The following is an 11,822-nucleotide window of genomic DNA, read 5'->3' on the forward strand; positions in this document are numbered from 1 at the left end:
AATCTTTCTTCAAGACTGATAATGGGACAGCATCCTCTACTGCACCTGAAGGCAGCAGCTGGCACACAGCTCTCTCCTGCAACACTATGCTGCCACCCCCCAGCATCTGCTGCCTGAGGCAAGCACTTCAATTCGCCTAAAGGTAGGGCCGGCCCTGCTTGTATAATCTGAATGGGAAGAAGTAATCTTTAAAAATAGCATTTTGGTATCTTAAATTTTGGGTTAACTGGACTCTTTGGGGAGGGTGGTGATTTGTTTTATAGTGAAGGGAGGGTGGGTTGTCTTCTGTATTTCTTATGAAAATATACAAGAAAGTAAGCGGGGGAGGGAAGAACATAAAACACTAACAGTAACTGGTCTTCCATTTTGATTTTCCAAATATTACGCATATATTAGACAGCCTTTCCCAGCCAGATGCCCTACAGCTATGTTGGACTACAATTCCCATCACTCCCAACCATGGGATGATGGGAGTTGGGTTGGAAGACACCAGGGCACCAGGTTAGGGAAAGCTGTATTAGAGCAAAGACTGTTATTAAAAAAAAAAAATTCATTGCATTTAGGTAACCTATTCCAAGTGTTCCAAGCACTTCAGGTATATTATATCAGTAATCCTTAGAACAAACCTATAAGGTGAGCCAATATTATTTCCCCCACATTTTAGCTGGGGGCTCATCCTGATCAAATAATGGCTTGACTCATTATTTGTTAACCTAATGAGTTGGCCAGTAAGATGAGATCTGACCCAGGGGACGCTATACCATCTCCACTGTTTTCACACAAATGGTAGTGTAAAACCAGGACATTTGAAATAACTCTTAAAGAAGAGTTTGTGGAATGGCACTAATGCATTTTCTCCTTCCGTTCACAGTTCTCTGTAACATAGCCATCACTGATTTTATTGTGTTTTATTCTTCTGTGTCATTATGTACTGTTTGCTTAATTTGAGAGCCTGCTGGGCTGAGAATGTGGGATATAAATATAAGAACATTATTATTGTTGCTGTTGTTGTTACCACTACTACTACTACTACTACTAATATGCACTGTACAGTTAGTATGCACAGTGTTTTCCCAACCTTAAAGACACGGCGTGAGAATTTCTGAAACCTACATCAATAAAGTACCTAGTTTTCACTGTGTGAAATAATAAACTTTATGCAAATGTATTTATTTATTCCTTCTATTTCTATCCTGCTTTGTTGCCTGCAGGCTCCCAAAGTGGTGTAAAGTAAATAATTGGATTAAAATAAAATAAAACGACCATAAAAATACCATTAAAACACACCAGCAAAACCAACAATCAACTAGTCAAATGACAGAAGAGAGATACAGGTAAACCAGAGAAAGGCAGAGGGGTGCCTGTGCTCACCAGAGCATCCCTGGACACTTTTCTTGGCACCTCGCCCACCTTTGATTTTTTTTTTTTTTAAATAGCAAATTTTCTTACTGGCAGGCAGCGGGGATCATTTCAAAGCACAGTGAGGGCCTCCAGCTGCTGCCATCTTCAGTTCCCATGTATGCTTCTGAGCCACATGTAGAGCTTAGACATTCTTAAGATGGTGGGTGGCTACAGGCTGACGCTTTCCTCTGCAGCATGCTCAGCCACCAGGCAAAAGAAGAGGGAAGGAACAGGGGCTCCTATCACTTCTGCCTGGTAAGGTGGGGTGGGGGCGGGGGCTAAAGAGAGCAGAGGGGGTGAGGGAGAGTGGTCGGTGGAGCTAGGAGACCAGCAGTAAGCCAGGTTGGGGGTGGGGGTGGTCAGGGAAGGTACCAACAAGCCAGCAGGGCCTGGAGGATAGAGAGAACAGCAGGAAGCCAGTGGGGCCTGGGGGAACCCTCTGAGAGGAACCTGGAGGGCTGGGGAAGGCGGTGTGCTTGTATGTTTGAAGAGATGGGGGCTACATAGGGTGGCCCCTTGTGAATCACCAAAAAGGAGGACATGCATAACCAAAAAAAGAGAGGACGCATATTTGCATGAAACTTGCATATGCTAATTTGTAAGTATAGCTGCAAATGTAGAAATAATCATTATCATTTAAATAGAAATGCAGTACATCTCACCATAGTGCGGAAGGCTGTGTCCAGGTGACCTGTGTGGCTTGATCAGTCTGCTGTCCCAGTGGTGCCGATGGGCAATTTCATGGTCCAGCTCTGCCTTCTGGCGGTTCTTTATCTTTAAGTCATACTTGGACTGGACAGCTTTTTAACAGAGGATGTCAAGGCCACCCTGGCTTGTGTATGAGAAAGAGAGAGGGAGAGAAAGGGTTTAGGGGGATCCTGAAAAAGAGTGAATATAGGTTTTCATGCGCTGGCACTGAGGAGAAGGGAGGGATGTGTGTGCATGCATGCATGTGTGATTGCATGCATGATGGATACATGCGGTACTTGCATTTGTGCATTTGTGCATGGGTGAATGGATGGAAGATGGATTAGGGTGCATTGTGTGTATGTGTGTGGGCAGATGTGAGGGCGGGTGTGAGTGAGTGAGTGAGGGTGTATGTCAAAGGGTAGTGAAGCAGGGTGTGATAGAAAAAGACATGGGGGAATTTGCTGGCTGGCAGGGGTCTGGAGAGAAAAGAGTCTGCTTTCTGTGAAATAGATTTCTGTTGGTGCTGAACACTGTCACTTCAAAGGAGCTGTTTACAGTTTTGGGGCTCAGACCCCACATCTGCCTTGCACTCAGTCTTGTGGGCAGGCCAGGGTACTTGTCCTTTGTGACTAGCAAAACCTCCTGTGGCAGCCATTTTGTGGTGGTGCCCAAGACAGTTTCCTCAAATTGCCAGATGGGCCCATGTACCCCAAAAGGTTGCCTATCGATAGTTCCAGCTGAATGCATTCAAACCAGAGCATGATTAAGTGCTTGGTGTAAATCATAATGGGTCCAATTAACACCAGAAAGGGCCTCATCTCCTTTATTTTAAAATCCTGCATTTCATTGGCCAGACACACAACTCCCTCAGAAAGAGGTTACATAGGGTAGGTGACACTGTGGATAAAGCATCCCTCAAGATACTTCTGCTGGTGGGGACAACTGCAGAAGAGCTGAAGATAACTAAAGTGTGTCTATTTTTAGCAAATATGGCCTTTGCATGCATCCCAACTGTCCTCATATCGCCCCTAGCCCTTCTCTTGCCATGATACCCTTTGATGCCAAAAATATTTTGGATTTCTCATCCTTTCCAAGTTAAAATGTAGTGTTTACAATGGATTGATTCCTTGCTCCTAGACAGGATTGCAGAAGACCCCGTTTTGTAGACCAACCTGTCTCAGGAGAATAAATATAGACATACACGTTTCAAAATCTACTATAAATATTGTTTTTGTTCACTCGTTACGTCATGTCCGACTCTTTGTGACCACACAGACCATAGCACGCCAGTCCTTCCTGTCCTCCGCTCTCTCCTGGAGCGTGCTCAAGTTCATATTCATTGCATTGGTGATGCTATCTAGCCATCTCATCCTCTGCCATCCCCTTCTCCTTTCGCCTTCAATCTTTCCCAGCATCAGGGTCTTTTCCAGGGAGTTTTCTCTTCGCATTAGGTGGCCAAAATATTTGAGCTTCAGTTTCAGTATCTGTCCTTCCAATGAGCAGTCAGGGTTGATTTCCTTTAGGATTGACTGATTTGACCTCCTTGCAGTCCAGGGGACTCGTAAGAGTCTTCTCTAGCACCACAATTCGAAAGCATCAGTTCTTCGGCGCTCAGCCTTCCTTATAGACCAGCTCTCACAGCCATATGTTGCCGCTGGGAAAACCACAGCTTTGATTATATGAATCTTTGTCGGCAAGGTGATGTCTCTGCTTCTTACTATGCTGTCTAGGTTTGCCATAGCTTTCCTCCCAAGGGAGGAAGTTAATTAATTTCATTAATTTCATTAATTTAATGGCTACATTAAATTAATGAAAGTCACCGTCTGCGGTGATCTTGGAGCCCAATAAAATAAAATCTGTCACTGCTTCCATTTCTTCCCCTTCTATATGCCAGGAAGTGATGGGGCCAGATGCTATGATCTTAGTTTTTTGAATGTTGAGTTTCCAACCAGCTTTTGCACTCTCCACTTTCACCCTCAGCAAGAGGCTCTTGAGATCCTCTTCGCTTTCTGCCATTAGGGTGGTATCATCTGCGTATCTGAGGTTGTTGATAATTCTCCTGGCAATCTTAATTCCGACCTGTGATTCATCCAACCCGGCATTTCTCATGATGTACTCTGCATATACATTAAATAAGCAGGGTGACAATATACAGCCTTGTCATACTCCTTTCCCAATTTTGAACCAATCGGTTGTTCCATGTCCAGTTCTTACTATTGCTTCTTGACCCTCGTACAGGTTTCTCAGGAGACAGGTAAGGTGGTCTGGTACTCCCATCTCTTTAAGAATTTGCCGGAGTTTGTTGTGATCCACACAATCAAAGGCTTTAGCGTAGTCAATGAAGCAGAAATAGACGTTTTTCTGGAATTCTCTTGCTTTCTCTATGATCCAGCGAATGTTAGCGACTTGATCTCTAGTTCCTCTGCCTCTTCGAAACCCAGCTTGTACTTCCGGTAGTTCTCAGTTCACATGCTGCTGAAGCCTAGCTTGTAGGATTTTGAGCATCACCTTGCTGGCATGTGAAATGAGCGCAATTGTGCGGTAGTTTGAATACTCTTTGGCGTTGCCCTTCTTTGGAATTGGAATGCAAACTGACCTTTTCCAGCCTTGTGGCCACTGTTGATTGTTGCAAATGTGTTGGCATATTGAGTGCAGCGCTTTAACACCATCATCTTTTAGGATTTTAAATAGCTCAGCTGGAATACTGTCATCTCCGCTAGCTTTGTTGTTACTAATGCTTCCTAAGGCCCACTTGACTTCACTCTCGAGGATGTCTGGCTCAAGTTCAGTGACTGCACTATCATGGCTATCAGGGACATTAAGATCTTTCCTGTATAGTTCTTCTGTGTATTCTTTCCACCTCTTCTTAATCTCATCTGCTTCTGTTAGGTCCCTGCCTTCTTTGCCCTTTATCATGCCCGTCTTTGCACAAAACATTCCCTTGAGATCTCCAATTTTCTTGAAAAGATCTCTAGTCTTTTCCATTCTGTTGTTTTCCTCAATTGCATTGTTCATTTAAGAAGGCCTTGTTGTCTCTCCTTACTATTCTCTGGAACTCTGCATTCAGTTGGCTATATCTTCCCCTTTCTCCCTTGCTTTTCGCTTCCCTTCTTTCATCAGCTACTTGTAAAGCCTCATCAGACAGCCACTTGGCTTTCTTGCATTTCTTTTTCTTTGGGATGGATTGAGTTGCTGCCTCCTGAACAATGTTACGGACCTCTGTCCATAGTTCCTCAGGCACTCTATCTATCAGGTCTAATCCCTGAAATCTATTCCTCACCTCCACTGTATATTCATAAGGGATATGATTTAGGTCATACCTGAATGGTTTAGTGGTTTTCCCTACGTTCTTCCATTTAAGCTGAAATTTTGTAAGAAGCAGCTCATGATTTGCAAGAAGCAGCCACAGTCAGCTCCAGGTCTTGTTTTTACTGACTATATAGAGCTTCTCCATCTTTGGCTGCAAAGTACATAATCAATCTGATTTCAATATTGACCATCTGGTGATGTCCATGTGTAGAGTCGCCTCTTCTGCTGTTGGAAAAGAGTGTTTGCTATGATCAGCGTGTTCTCTTGGCAAAACTCTGTTAGCCTTTGTCCTGCTTCATTTTGTACACCAAGGCTATGCTTGCCTGTTATCCTGGTGATTTCTTGACTTCCTACTTTAGCATTCCAATCCCCTATGATGAAAGGACATCTTTTTTTTGGTGTTAGTTCTAGAAGGTGTTGTAGGTCTTCATAGAACCGCTCAACCTCAGCTTCTTCGGTCTCAGTGGTTGGGGCATAGACTTGAATTACTGTGATGTTGAATGGTTTGCCTTGGATTCGTACTGAGATCATTCTATCATTTTTGAGATTGTACCCCAGTACTGCTTTTCCCACCCTTTTGTTGACTATGAGTGCTACTCCATTTCTTCTAAGGGATTCTTGCCCACAGTAGTAGATAGAATGGTCACCTGAATTAAATTCGCCCATTCCTGTCCATTTTAGTTCGCTGATTCCGAAGATGTCGATGTTCAATCTTGCCATCTCATGTTTGACCACCTCCAGCTTACCTTGATTCATTGATCTGACATTCCAGATTCCTAAACAATATTGTTCTTTACAGCATCGGATTTTCTTTTCACCACCAGACACATCCACAGTGAGTGTCCTTTCGGCTTTGGCCCAGCCGCTTCACTCTTTCTGGTGCTACTTGGAAATTTCCGCTGCTCTTCCCCAGTAGTATATTGGACACCTTCCAACCTGAGGGGCTCATCTTCTGTTGTCATCTCTTTTAGCCTTGTGATACGTTCCATGGGGTTTTCTTGGCAAGAATACTGGAGTGGGTTGCCATTTCTTCTCCAGTGGACCACATTTTGTCAGAACTCTCCACCATGACCTGTTCATCTTGGGTGGCCCTGCACGGCATAGCTTATGGCTTTACTGAGTTATGCAAGCCCCTTCACCACAACAAGGCAGTGATCCATGAAGGGGACTATAAATATAGATTATGATATATATATACATTTGGTGAGTATTCACCAAATATTTGGATATTCAGAGAAAATGTAGTGAATCAACAGACTCAGAATTCACAGAGGAGAATGGAGGGAGGGAGTTTCCCCTCTAATGGGGTGTGTGTGTGTGTGTGTGTGAGAGAGAGAGAGAGAGAGAGAGAGAGAGAGCAAATGTTATCAACCTTTTTTGTTTGCAAACCTGATGACAAGCAACAGGTCTTTCAAAGCAGCAACCTTTCCTTTGGTAGTTTCAAAGAGAAGGAAATGATTTCCTTGTGTGATTTATAAACTGCATACAACCGTATTTTGTACCTTAAGCACCCCCCCCATGCCCAGTCAACCTCAATTTTCATTAAGTTACGTCTGCCTTCTCCTTGTGTGTGAGAACAATCTGATTTGAGATTTGCCCAAACACAGACGGAAGCACGTGGTGGACTCTTCAGTTCCCCAGTGATTTAGAAAAAAGAATACGATGCATTGTCTGACATGCTGGTCTTATTGCCTGGCCAAGGTATGGTGGCCTCCAAAGACACTGGTAGCAAATGCAATAAGAGACCAACAAGGTATCTTCTCCCCCTGGCCCTCCGTTCCTCAGTCTCTGTCTCCTGCTCTGTAAATGATTTTGTATGGAGGAAATTGGCCTAACTGGAGACACTATTAGTATAAATATTGCTCAGGGTTTCTGTCATTTCCTTTCAACGTTGTTCTGCAGCAAATTGAGCTTCCCACTTTAAAGCAAGAGGCGACAGAGATTAAAATGATAGATGCTACTTAGAGTTAGTGCTCACAGACGACATAAATGCTTTGTCTACCTGCAATTCTTTTCTCTTTCTGCAAGAGAGAGCACTTGGGGTAACATTAGAGTGCAAATAAAACTCCTTGCAAATGCAAAAACCCGGCAGATCTCACCAAGTTGAGGGAGAAAGAATCATAGCAAATCTTGGGTGCTTGTCTCTCGCAGAGCTTCTGAGAGTCTTCTGCATGCTGATCACAGGACTCAGATGACCATATCTGACCCCTTGTACATTTTCCAGCTGTATCCCAAACATGCGTCTTACAACTCTGAACAGGGAAATGTAATGTGGGGAGCGGACCCCGGGTGAATAGCCTGATCCAGCTGAACAGCCACACACTGGTTTAATCATTATCGTGGGGTCCCCAAACTTTCTCAGTCAGTGGGCACATTTGGAAATTGGAGAGAATATCATGGGTGGTCTCATACAATGGCTGCCATGGGCTGGTGCTTGCCCATTCACAAAATGGCTGCCATGGTAGGCATGGCCAGTCCCAAATCACTCGTTTCCCAGAAGGCAAACTGGTAAATCTAAAAGAAAAGTAACTTGCCCAAGAACCTATTTACAAGACAGAGATAACCCAAGTAAAGATGGTGCTGTAGGGCAGCACTTCACTTCGCAGCATGCTAGCCTCCAAATTAAAAACAAAATAATTTTTAAAATCTTAAGAAATAAAATAAACATTAGGAGGGGCAGGGAACCTGGTGAGCATGAAGAGAGGAGTCTGCGGGCACATTGGCACCCATAGGCAGCATGCTGAAGACCCCAGCATTATTCCCTCTCTCTACATGTCAGGACTCAGGAGCCACCAGGGCTAGAACTGAGAACCTTCTGCTCTCTTTGCAGCTGTTCTATGTGCTAAGCTATTGGAACCACAGTGTGGACTGACTGGAATCTCTTTCTGGCAAGCAGTGAAATATTGTCAGGCTCTGGGTTGGTTCCGCCTACCCTGGCTGACCATTGGGTACTCCTAGACAGGAAGGACTATAAAAGCCTTCTTGTTTGGGGTGGCACTTTACACGAGCAACAGTTGCCTTCCTGGTTCTGGTGAGTGTCCCTCAGCTCTAACACCCCAACACAACAACTGGCCTCCAGCTCTGCCCTGACAACAGAGCACCCCGGGAACTGTAGTTCTGTGACGGTGGCACCAAAAGAAGAAGAAGGAAGCAACAAGAAAAAGCCCCTCTCAGCAGCCTCACCAAACAAACGCCACATTTTCTGTGAAGCTTTTGGCTGTACCTCCTCATAGTCATGAAGCAACTGATCATTTGGGATACATAAACTGGTGAAAATGAACCATATCTCAAAAGCCTGTTAATGCAACGTTACCTCTACAGGCTAAAACATACAGCCATCATACAATGCAGAAATGCATGACCGGCATATACAGTCATGTAATTCAATACCAAAAGTAACCAAATGCATTTCAAGCATAGGTCTTTCGCAATGGTTTAACACACACCTATTCAAGCTTTTCATACATATTCACAATGTAAAATACTACAGTGCCTCCACCTGCAATTATAAAAACAAATTTATTAAAAAAAAACACTTGCCAATTTGGACCTTACCAAACCAAAAATAAGGTGAATACATGCAAATGCATATGCTTCTGTAAATGATATCAAACTGAAACAGAGCCTTAGGCTCCAACTGTAGGTATGTAAGTCTGAGAAAGGTAAGGAACTGTAGTAGACCTTAAAACAAATAGACAAAAGAGAAAAACATCATTTCGGAACAAACTAAACATGCACAAATTTCCTCTCTATAAAAACCGCCCCAGCTGTAACCACCCCTCTACTAAAGACATAAGTAGGTGTAACCAGTGGAGGCTGGTGGCTCCGATGTCAGTGGGGCAGTGAATCCACTCCAGGTTTCAGTCAGAAATCTAAAGGAGGTCTCCAAGGTGTGAAGATCCTTTGGATAGCTCCTTTAGTTTAGAAAGCTGGAGGGGATTCACTGCCCCACTGACAACGGAGCGACCAGCCTCCACTATGCATAACTGCTTTTTGCTCACGTTCATGCCTTACAACCCTCTCCTCCCCCTTCTTCCTCCACAGTAGTTTCCTCCACTGCTAGAACAGCCTTCCTCAGTCTGGTGCCCCCGAAATGTTTTGGAGTACAACTCCCAGCATTCCTGACCATTGGCCACGCTGGCTGGGGCTGATGGGAGTTGAAGTCCAAAACTTTTGGAAGGCACCCGGTTAGGGAGAGCTGTGTGTCGAATATAGATTGTAAGCTCTTTGGGGAGAAACAACTTGTTTTTGTTGCTTTTGTTCTGCTTTTGATACTCTGCAGAGCACTGGGTACATCAGAAATAGCCAGCCAGTTGCCTGAGATCCTGATCTGCCCTCACCCCAAATTTTGATCTGGCTGTGATAACACTTGATAACACTGTATACAGAAGCAGCAGCAATTTTCGGGATTGGGCATTTCATTCTGGCATCTAGGTCTCCGATAGCTGAGCTGATAGAATACGTTCCTTTACAAGAGGACCAATCACAGGCGAATCATTTAAAAGGATGGATGTCATTTGTTAGCTATGTGAGTAAGTATAAGATGGAATTAATATTAATTCTCACAAACAATTTTTGATGTGACCTTAGATGTATTTATAGACAGGTATTATATGTCAATATCTATTGTATTTGTATGTTAGTATTTTGTCTCTTTTTCATTAATAAACTCTTTAAAAACACACACTCATTCTTTGAGGAAAGCTATGACAGTTACGTTGGTATTTACACCTCCCCCCGCCCCCCAGTGTAGGCTTAGACTAGATGTACTCTTAGGTTCAAGTCCTATTTGTGTTGTATGAGGCACACTGAATGAACTGTGCACTGCATGCACATCTTAAGCATAACCCAGCCTCCAGATTGCCCCCTCCCTCTTTCCTGCATAGGTCACCTGGTCACAGTCTTCCACACTATGGTGAGATGTGCTGTATTTCTATTTAAAGTATAACAATTATTTCTAAATTTGCATCTATACATATAAATTAGCACATGCAAATGTTATGCAAATAGACATCCCTCTTTGTCCTCTTATTTTGAGTATGCATGTCCTCTTTTTTGGCTTTTCACAGGTGGCCATCCTATTATGAAGCCCCTGCATGTCTCAGCCTGATCACTATTCTCCCATCTCTCTCTCTCTCCCCGTCTGATTGCCTTCCCAGCCCTGCCTCGGCCCCCTGCCAAATATCTCCCTCTTGAGCTCTGTTCATATTCTGCTGCTCCTCATACCTCCAGCACCATTTGTTCCTGACTGTCTGTCCCCATGCCTGTGTTGACAACAAATCCTTATTTAAATTTATTCATTCAGTTAAAAGGCCATTTTTAAATTCTTTAAACAGCAGACTGCCTTCCCACATTGTAATTTTAAATAGGGGTGATATTGGGTGAAATTTTAGTGTTGGAAAATGAGCCCATGTGATGTAATCGGTAGAGGGGTGGACTAGAATTGGAGAGAGTCCAGAGAGCCAGGTTCAAGTCTCTACACAACCATGAAGTTTACTGTGCGATCAGTCACTCCCATTCTCTCAGCCTAGCCTACCTCACAGGATTCATGTGAAGACAAAACAGGATTGGGAAGCCAGGTATGTCACCCTTAAGGGGACCTCACCTGGCACCTGTGTTAATCTCTTTTAGGTAGCAGCAGATACTTAAAAAAAAAAAATAAATCCCAGACTTTTAACCTTTGATTATTACTTTTTGTTGAACTTCTGCTGTGATTGGTTTTTTTTTAAGAGGTGCCTTTAATGTTGTCCACAGTTTTATTGATTATTGCTGTTTTGTTTGTGTTTTATGGATTATTTTAAACCACCTGGACGTTTGTAACTGAGGGATGGTGTAGAAACATTTTATCCTATGAAGTAAGGATAAAGTATCCTTTATCAGTATGAAGTACTGAGGTACATGTATCGCAGCCACAAACAGACAAGTGTATAGGTACCCTGAGTTCCCTGAGGGAAGGATAAAAATGAATTCCATCAACCCAAAGGGATTCTTGGAGTGCAAGGAAAGGCATACTGTAAAGAGGATGTTTTACAAATTCTTTGGCACCAGTTGAAACTATGCCTAGGAAGTAGCATACTGAGTTGCTTTCCTTGCTACAGTAAGATAATAAACCCCTTGTTTACAGAACAGAAAACACAACCTATGGCCCTCTGTTAGGCATGCAAATATGAACGGCATGGGCAGGTGTGTAGGTTATAGATTTGCCATCTCCAGGATTCATGGGAGCATAAACCTGCTTTCCTTGAGCTCACCGTCTGAGGAGGGCCAGATGTTTTCACATGCCTTGCACTCTGAGGGGAGGGGGGAAAGCCCCTTTGGGCAGAAACTTTCTGCATGTCAGCTCAAGCCGATGATGGATTGCCGTGTGAGCTGGAGGGAAGTTGTTCAGCTGTGGGAAGAATATGTATGGGAATATGTAACAG

This window comes from Heloderma suspectum, chromosome 2 (assembly GCF_057233095.1).
Source record: "Heloderma suspectum isolate Gila_16-S chromosome 2, 16-S_ref, whole genome shotgun sequence".
Taxonomy (NCBI): domain Eukaryota; kingdom Metazoa; phylum Chordata; class Lepidosauria; order Squamata; family Helodermatidae; genus Heloderma; species Heloderma suspectum.